Source organism: Bidens hawaiensis, unplaced genomic scaffold (assembly GCF_021521415.1).
Source record: "Bidens hawaiensis isolate Kalapana, Puna unplaced genomic scaffold, B.hawaiensis_p1.1 tig00015443_1, whole genome shotgun sequence".
NCBI lineage: Eukaryota > Viridiplantae > Streptophyta > Magnoliopsida > Asterales > Asteraceae > Bidens > Bidens hawaiensis.
The window spans coordinates 470766-481285 of record NW_027492375.1 but is presented as its reverse complement, the minus strand read 5'-3'; positions in this window follow the sequence as shown (position 1 = coordinate 481285).

Below are 10520 nucleotides of genomic sequence, written 5' to 3'. Positions count from 1 at the left end.
TTTGCTTGCTGTCAAAGGTAACTTGGTAATAAAGTCCATCGCTACACATTCCCATTTCCACGTAGGAATTTCTGGTTGTTCGAGCAAACCAGATGGACGTTGGTGTTCAGCTTTTACTTTAGAACAAGTCAGGCATTTAGCTACGAACACAGCAATATCCTTCTTCATACCGGGCCACCAATAAGTAATGCGCAAATCCTTGTACATCTTATCAGCGCCGGGATGAATAGAATACCGAGATTTATGCGCTTCACACAGGATATCAGCGCGAAGATTCTCATCAAAGGGAATCCAGATGCGATTTAGATAGCAGAGAATTCCACTCAGATTAGGAACAAAGTGCGCTTCCGCGCCACACGCTAACTCGGCGCGAAGGCTACCATTACTGATGGATGCGCGCTGCGCGTCACGAATACGCGATTCAAGGTTGCTTTGGATCGGCGCAAAGTGAAGCTGCGTGCGCGGCAAAATATAGTTAAGCTGGCAGGGTTTTCGGCTGAGCGCATCGGCTACCACATTAGCCTTACCAGGATGATACCGGATCTCACAATCGTAATCGCTGATGAGTTCGTTCCATCGGCGTTGCCTCATGTTAAGTTCCTTTTGATCAAAGATATGCTGAAGGCTTTTATGGTCAGTGTAGAGGATACACTTAGTACCATAAAGGTAGTGTCTCCAGATCTTCAAGGCAAAAACAACTGCACCAAGTTCGAGGTCGTGAGTTGTATAATTCTTTTCATGAACCTTGAGTTGCCTTGATGCGTACGCGATAACCTTGCCTCGTTGCATGAGAACACAACCGAGACCTTGGTTGGAGGCATCGCAGTACACGACAAAATCATCATTACCCTCAGGTAGCGCAAGAACAGGAGCTTCACACAACAAACGCTTGAGCGTTAGAAAGGCTTCTTCTTGCTTCGAGCCCCAAATATACGGTTTACCTTTGTGCGTTAGAGCTGTTAAAGGCAAAGCGATCTTTGAGAAGTTCGAAATAAATCGCCGGTAGTAACCAGCTAAGCCCAGAAAGGAACGGATCTCGGAAGGAGAGGATGGCGTAATCCAGTTCTTGATTGCTTCAATTTTGGATGGGTCGACATGAATACCCATCTTGTTGACAACATGGCCAAGAAACTGTACTTCATCAGACCAGAATTCACACTTGGAAAGCTTAGCATAGAGTTGCTCAGCTTTAAGCTTTTGCAATACCAATCGGAGATGTTGCTCGTGCTCGGCCTTGGTCTTAGAATACACCAGAACATCATCGATAAACACAATCACGAATTTATCCAAGAAAGGCCTACACACCCGATTCATTAGATCCATGAAAACGGCGGGTGCGTTGGTTAAACCGAAGGACATGACCAAGAATTCAAAATGGCCATAACGAGTTCGAAAAGCAGTCTTCGGAACATCTTCATCGCGGATGCGCAACTGGTGATAACTCGAACGGAGATCAATCTTCGAGAAGCAAGAGGCACCTTGGAGTTGATCAAAGAGGTCGTCAATACGCGGTAAGGGATACCGGTTCTTAATGGTGAGTTTGTTCAACTCGCGGTAATCAATACACATGCGAAACGATCCATCTTTCTTTTTAACGAACAACACCGGAGCACCCCAGGGCGAAGAGCTAGGGCGAATGAATCCTTTAGCAGTCAACTCCTGAAGTTGGCTTGCCAATTCTTGCATCTCAGCGGGTGCAAGACGATAAGGAGATTTAGCTACGGGGGAAGCACCAGGGACAAGATCAATACGAAACTCGACTTCACGAGCGGGAGGGATACCAGGAAGATCATCAGGAAAAACTTCAGGGAAATCACGCACAACAGGGATATCGCGAAGCTTCTTTTCTTCAGCAGGTTTAACCACATGGGCTAGAAATGCAATACACTTCTTCCGCATGAGTCTTTGGGCTTCGGCGCAAGACATAAGCTTAAGACCACTGGAGGGTTTTTCGCCGTAAATATGAAGATCACCATTTTCTCGAGGTATGCGAATCATCTTCTTGGCGCAAATAACTTCGGCGCGATTATTCGAGAGCCAGTCCATACCAATAATGACATCAAAGCTTCCAAGAGGCATGGGGATGAGGTCGATTAGAAAATCGTTTTCGTTAAGGTTAAGCGTACAATCTTTAATCACCGAGTTAATTAAAACAGTTTCACCGTTAGCCAATTCAACTGAAAAATCTTCTTTTAAATCGCTGCGCGGTCGCGCAAGCTTCTGCTCGAAGGCGCGAGAGATAAAACTTCGATCGGCGCCAGTATCAAAAAGCATAGAAGCATAAAATCCGTTAAGCAAAAATGTACCATTAACTACGTCATTATTCGCTTGCGCTTGGTGCGCGGTTATGTTAAAAGCTCGTCCACGCGTCACTTGGTTCGAAATCTGGTTTACCGGATTCGCTTGTGTAATCTGAACTTGTAGTCTCGGGCACGCGTTCCGGAAATGACTAGGATCACCGCAGTTAAAGCACGATCTGGGTCGTGGGTTTTGGTAGGTTGGTTGTGGGTTCTGCGGGTAGACTGGTGGTGTTGGCGCAATTGGATTGGCGAGAGGGACTCTACAGTATTCGGCAGAGTGACCAATGCGGCCACATCGGTTACATTGTCGACACGGGGTTTGGGTTGGGTGGTGAAATCTACAGGTTGGGCAGAAGGGATGGTTTCCTGTGTAAGGTTTCTTAGTTGGTGGGGCAGGGAGTGCTGGATTGGTTAGGGCATAGTTGTGAACTACAGGGGGAGTCGGGTAGGCTGACAGTGGGTTAGGCGCGTAAACTGGAGGTTGGTAGATGGGTTGCTGGACAATGGGCGGGTTGGTAAGCGCATAGGCCTTGCGCCTGCGCTTGAGGTTGTTACGGTTTGAGGGTTCAGGTTTGGTTTCTGTTGGTTCAGGGGCAGTCTTGGTGGGTTTGGTCTTCTCAGATCCCCGCAGGAACAGGGTTCCTGCTCTGACATGGTTGTCGCTGAGCACAGCGGCCAACTCGATGGCGTCAGAGAGGGTAACTGGGTTTCTGGCCCATACAGAATCTTGAATTTCCATGGGGAGACCCCCAAGGAATTTCTCTATGGCTCGGCGGGAAGGGGTAACAAGGTGAGGGACCAGTAAGCTTAGCTCGTGGAAGCGCGTCGCGTACTCGCGCGCTTCACCACTGTACTGCTTAAGATTCCAAAATTCCTCCTCTATGCGCTTAATTTCGTTGGGAGGGCAGAATTCTCGCGTCAGAATTTCCTTGAATTCCTCCCATGTCATGCTAGAAGCAGCATCTGCGCCACGCGCATGAGCTACTCCATTCCACCATGTAAGCGCTCTAGATTCCAGGACACTGGAAGCATACAGGGTTCGTCTGTCTGAGGGGCATTGGGTGTGGAGGAAAGTGTTTTCTATCTTCTCAAGCCACTGGAGCATCACGGTGGCTCCTTCAAGACCTGTGAACTTTGGAGGGTTACCCGCGTTAAAGGACTTAATGTTATAACTGGAGGTATTGTTTTGGCTCAAGGCTTGGGCTATCGCGGCGGCCATTTCCTGGGAACGTTGCTGTCTACGCATGCGCGAGGCTTCTCTTCTCTGAAATCGGCGAGATAGCGGAGGCATTCTATAAAATTTTAATTTTAGTTAATATTTTGGTTTTAGCACAAAGTATAACCTCGAAAAGCTTGGTTTCGCGGAGTCAGTTACAGTCAAAAGTTAAAGTAAAATAAATGACCCTAAATGCAGACTTATTAAAGGTAACAAATTCGAATCAAGAATCGACAATTCATGTATCACCATGACTTTCCGAATTCCCAATTTAAAATATACGAGCAAACGAGTATTGGAGATTGACGATTCATGTATCACCATGACTTTTCAATCTTCAATATAAAATACACAAGAAAATGAGTATTGGAAGTTGACAATTCATGTATCACCATGACTTTTCAAGTCTCCAACCTCAGAACATAATCGTAAATGGAAATTGAAAATCAACTATTCATGTATCACCATGACTTTTCGGATTTTTAATCCCAACAAACGAATATGTAAGAAAATCAATAAAAATCGAAATTCAACAAAAATCGAAATATCGCGAAATAAAATCATATACTGCGCAAGCGCGAGCATATTCATAAATAACGAGTAATTAACAATAAGCGCGCAAACATGAGATTTCTCTCATGTGCGAGAAGGGACTCTTAGGTATTCTAGGCCGTTACGTCTAACCACCTATCCTAAAGTCAACGAGCTCTGATACCAATCTGTAACACCCCGACCGAAGGCGGATTATACATCGGGGCGCCACATATTGCTTCATTACTCGCGACACTATTGGTGTCAATATTTATTAATACACATTTTATCGCGCACGCGCAGCGGGGAAAATAAAGAACATAAATCAAACATAAATCAATATATTATAAATTATAACATTCAAACAACATTAACTTGTCTTGATACATTTTAATTCTAGGTCCAAAAGTAAAAACGTCCTACGTGTCCACAAGCTCCAAAACAGCTACTGCAAACCTGAACATGTGTTAAAATAAACGTCAAACACTTGCGTGTTGGTGAGAAATCAAGTTTAATACAATACATAGATAACCATAAATCTGCGCGCAACATGTGTATGTCTGGGTTTCGACAAGGGTGTAATCAGATCGGGACCAATTCTAAGAGACAAGACTGCCAGTGCTCACAATTGAGCTCACAAACAAGACAAACTGTGCATGTGTATACAAAAGAGAAAATCATAAACGATAGTTCTCCCGTGTTCATCTAATGGTACCATGAAAACTGCGGAATAGACCGAACAAAGCGGTTAATGATCCACACATACAAATAAACAGCCAAGTCTACGTCCTCAACACATGGGATACTGCGCGACTAAAGTTCATAAACAAGTTTAAGACTCTAAGTTTGTATGAACACATGAACATCCCAAAACGTTAAAAAGCAAAAAGGGATTAGGTACGAGATTACTCACTTGATAAAGATGCGGTGTAAGATAAAGCAAGAACCAACTTTAAACAAGCACAAGTTAACCTATAAATAAGATTATTGTTTTAATGATCTGTTTTAAGTCTTGATTATAAGTTAGCATAATTAATAAGTAAACTATTATATATAATATATATTACCGGAAAAGCAGGAAGAACAAGGAGGAAGACGGAGGCAGAGAGGGAGGCGGCAGGAGGACAACGGCAGAGAGCAAAAAGGGAGGAAGAGATAATAAGTGTAGTGTGTGAAGTGTTAAGAAAATACTACTATTATTTATAGGCAAACCCAAGGGGACATAAACCCTAGAAAAGATCTCCAAAAGTAAAGAAAAGATATCAACAGTAAAAGATTCCAAAAGCAAGATATCAAAAGATATGGCAGCAGGAAAAGAGGAAAAGCAAAAGGGAAAGCTGCCAGGGAACAGTAAAAAGGCATGGGCGGGTCAGATAAAGGTACTGGTCAAGCATGGCAAAAGCAGATCTCAAAAGATTGTGTCAGTCACTTTTTCTGCCAACCAATGGGGTTGGCGCGCATGCTGCGCCGAAAGTAACTTTTCAGACAAAGCAGATTAGGTCAACAGTACAAAAGATAAGACAACACAAAAGCAACGGCTAGATTCAACAGAAAACTCAAAAGGGTTCAGCGCGAGAAGGCTAAGGCGCGAAGGCAGACACAGAAGGTCAAGAGAGCGCGAGCGCGAAGGCAGACAGAAACAACCTTAACGCGTCGCGGAAAGAACTACATTTCTAAGCGCGTCGCGGGAAGAATCACATTTCTTAGCGCGCCGCGGGAGGAACTAGAATTCCTCGCGCGCCGCGGGAAGAACTATAATTCTTCGCGCGTCGAGGGATGAACTACGATTCTTAGCGCGCTGCGAGAAGAACTACAAATCCTTAGCGCGTCGCGGGAAGAACTACCGTTCTTAGCGCGCTGCGGGAAGAATTACAATTCTTAGCGCGCTGCGAGAAGAGTTCGTCTCGCGTATCGCAGGAACAGATGGTCTTCACGCAGGATTCCTTGTAAGGAGTCTGCGCAGACAACCTTAGGCGGGAAGGAACAAAAGAGTTAGGAGAGGGAAACAAGGCTTAAGGGCGGGACGGCGACAAGAGGGAAAAGAAGGCGGAAAGAGAGAAGGAGAGGGACGGGACGGCGGAAAGAAAAAGAGAGAGAAAGAGGCGGGAAGGAAAATATATATTATTATTATTAAAAATAAAGTATAGGTATAAATAAATATTAAATCATAAAAGAAAGAGATCGGGTCAGAGAAACGGGTACCTGGGTCGGGTCGGATCGGGGCAGATGTCACAGTATACATGTGTCTGGATCCATACATACATGGTGACTCGGATTTCCCTGAGGCCATGCATATCATCAAACATGCCTCTAGTAGTCTACAGGACTGATAAGAGAAATGATATTGTGTATATGATTAATTGTACATGTACTTAGGGTAATTGTAACCCAGTTGAGTTGGGTGCCTAATGAGTATTGTCACAAAGGTATTGTTATTGTTTACACACTGGTATTATTGAGTCAGCGTCATTCACCGGCTGTGTGCTGACGAATTTTTCCCCCACGTTTCAAGGAACTGTAAAAGATAGAACTAACAGGCAAGACTGGTAGAAGATTGGAGACATAGTCATTAGAAGTGATCTGATGGCTCAGATATTTTATTCAGAATATTATAAAGAATGATATTTTCAAAAGATATGTATTTAAATTAACAAAACGGGTATTCTGACCCGACATTTTATAAATGAATATTTTATTAAAAGGCTTCCGCTCATATTTTGTCAAATATTGAAATGAGTAATTGAACTCATAAATAAATATAAAAATTTTAAAGACTTACGCTAATAACCCGCAACTCTGATATATTTTCAAAACAGATACCAACTAACGGGCGTCGCACCCAGGCCCTAAGTCGGGGTGTGACAAAAGTTAATGTCGAATCATCTAGAATTAATACTTCTATGCATTTTATTTCTTGAGGTCTATAAAAGTTATAAGAAAGGGGTTTTGATATAAAAATAATTTGTAGTAATAATAAGAATAAAGACCATTAGTTCGTTTATGTGTAAGTTGATGGTATGCTGGTGTAACAGATGCCAAAGACTTAATAAGTCGTTAGATGTTACCAATTGATCTTAATATGCTTAAACACGCAACTTGTAAGGGAATAGGTTTATTATTAAATTAAAATATTTATTTCTATATTCCTAGATCTCTCTCTCGTTTTAATTGATTGTATTAGTTAACTAGATCTACGTTTTGTTACACCAATATTTAATCAACTTGTATATCTTGTTGATTTTGACAGGTATACGTCAGAATAAGTCTCGCACCATATACGTTTATTGTTACTGTTAATCCTCGGTAACCATGTGAGTATCGTCCCACATCGCCGAGATAAATAAAAATATTAGTGTTTATAAGCCTCGATCAAACTTCTAAGTTGTCGGGCTTGGTCACGCGAGCCTATGACCCAAGTGGGGGCATTAAGTGGGTCGGAGGTCGTCTTACAAAGGGACTAGCCATGGTTACTTGGTCATGTAATATAAATAAAGTAGATTAGGTTTAGGTCGGGTTTCTAAAGGTTCTCGACTATGAAATAAAAAGGCACAATACAGTGAATAATTTAAATGTTGTTGGGGAATTTTACACATAATATGCCCGGTGTGGGCACCGATGGATGGATTTTCGGTCCAACCATGGTCGGATTAGCGTGCATTGCTGACTTAATCAGAGCAGCTGCCCAATAGCGCAGTAGCTGCGACCGTTCCTCTTGTATGTTGGCAATAAGTGTTATGTGGCTCTCCCCTTGTCCAACGTCCCAACTTTTTAAAAAAATGGTGAGTGTTATGAACGAGCCGCATTAACTGAGAACTGTTTCTCTTGTGTCTTAGCTGTAACTGTTCTATGGCTCTTCTCATTGATCGACGTCCTAACTTTTTTTATTTCTTTATTTAACTATTATTGCAATCCAAGGAACGTGTATGAAAATAATTTGTTGGTAAATGCATTATCGAATTACCGAGTTTATATAAATCACATACATTTCATATTTTATGTTAGTAACTATTAATTGGTTTTATATCTAACTAGTGTTTTAACCCGGCGCGTTGCGCCGGGCAGGTTGTTAAAACTCGGGCGTTGTTAAAACCCGAACATTGTAGGTCCCGGCTTTGAGACTGTAAGTAGAAACGAATTCGGTTAGTTTTGGTTATGTGCGTTATGACATCGGAACTGAAACAAAAAATAAGAGAAAAGCAATTTAAAAACTGAGGTGGACCAATGAGGTGGCGTCGGTCAGTAAAGCTTGGGCTTTGGTGAAACCCGAGCATTGAGGCAATGAGTCTACACAAATTTGGTTGGTCTCCGTCACGTTCGTTACAATACCGAAACTAAAAAAAACAAAAACAAAAACAATATCCGGTCAGCTTTCTTTATTGTACCGATACTAAAACAAAATACGATGATTGCATGCTAATGTACTGATACTAAAACAAAATACAGTGATTGTACCGATACTAAAACAAAACGTTTTGATACAATGTAGTACTAAACACTCGGACTAAAATACATATATGTCTGGATCCTAACCATGAGGCAAGTGACTATCTCTGGGGCGAGTGACCATTAAATTAAGTGGTTTTTGTGTATATTTAGTTCCGATGAGATGGGATTGAGACCCAATGAGTCGTTGAACGCTATTAGTGTTGTGTCATAACGAATTATGAAAACCTTTTATCGAGTCTTCGTGTTAACCAGCATATAGCTGACGTATTTTTAAAAGTGTTTTCAGGTAATCTGGAGTAAAGTATAGAGGTGGATATGCTAGTGGAAATAGAAGATCACCAAGCATAGAATAAAGCTGGTGGCTCAGTTAATTTTGTAATGAAGCATATATGAAACTTGTTTTCAAACAAGTAATTTTGTAAAACGAAAAAAAAAAAGTATTTAATTCCCTATGTTATGAAAGTAAATATTTTATTTAAACATTTTCCGTTGCGTACTCAAACTTTGATAAATTAACATAATTGGTACCAACTATTGGTCATATGGCTAGGCCGAAGGTCGGGTGTGACAATTTTCTCTCCCCCCCCCCCCCCCCTCCTATAATTTGCACTCACAATCATTCAAAACCTCACCCTATATTTTGCAAACTTCTCTCACATATTTTTAGGGATGAGTTGAGAATGCCCTTACAACGTCAGTTGTTGTTAGTAGTTGATTCATAATATCGCATGGTTTTTTGAACTATCTTCCCGCTTTTAGATGAGTTATATTTGTAAATGATTAGGTGTTAAGAGGATACAATTGTGATAAAGGTGCAAATTTTTGTTTATCAAGAGACATTGTGGTTTTGGAATTTTGGAAGAGGTTCCTCATGTTCTGTCCATCTTTATGGTTGCAGCGTATGTTATAGATTACAAACCATGTGCATTTTGGAGGCGCGCACACTATGTACATTTTGGACACACTCCTTGTTACACTTAGTGATAGTTGTGAATTATATTGTGCAATTAGAGTCTTATTAGGTGGAATGTATCGTTTGGCCCTCCTCGCTAGCAACTAGTTGTTGCATGATTTTTGATGAACTTGGTGTATGACCTTTGTGTTTCACAACACAGAAGGGTTTGTTAATATACATTTCCAACCAAATAAAGGTACAGCTAAAATAGAAAGAGCAGCAATAACAAACAAAACATCATATGTTCTTAACTACAATAAGGTCCTTGTTGTGATGACACGGTTTATCATATGTTTCATCAGCAACAAGCATCATTTTCAACATGATAATAGTTGGATTAACATTATTATCACGGTTATGAAGTGACATCATAATAATCGATAATTAGCATTTATTTTCTTGTTGGGATCAAGAGATGTTTTTCTTTCATGAGGGCAAAATTGGCTTGGGCGTTTTGTTCAAAGCGTCTAGTGGGGATTGACTTTGTTTCCGACCAATGGATAAAAAGATGGGGGCACCATGGGACACTACCACTACATACAGTCTTATAAATCCAGGTATTTATGACTAGTACCTATGTAACGTTTCGGGTTTTTACCGTTTTCGTATTGGTTTTATTTTATCATTTTACAAACTTTGTTCGGATCCTAAAAACCCTAATGATATTTTGCATTTATGAATAATCAAGTTTTCATATGTTCAATTTAAAGCCCTCATGTTTTATGTAGTGTTTATTCTTATTTATCTCATCAAAAATTCATTAAATGACCAAGATTCAAACCATAATGACTAAAAGTGACAAATTGTGAAACACCACACCATGTAGTGTGGTAAGTTGATGGTATGCTGGTGTAACAGATGCCAAAGACTTAATAAGTCGTTAGATGTTACCAGTTGATCTTAATATGCTTAAACACGCAACTTGTAAGGGAATAGGTTTATTATTAAATTAAAATATTTATTTCTATATTCCTAGATTTCTCTCTCGTTTTAATTGATTGTATTAGTTAACTAGATTTACGTTTTGTTACACCAATATTTTAATCAACTTGTATATCTTGTTGATTTTGAC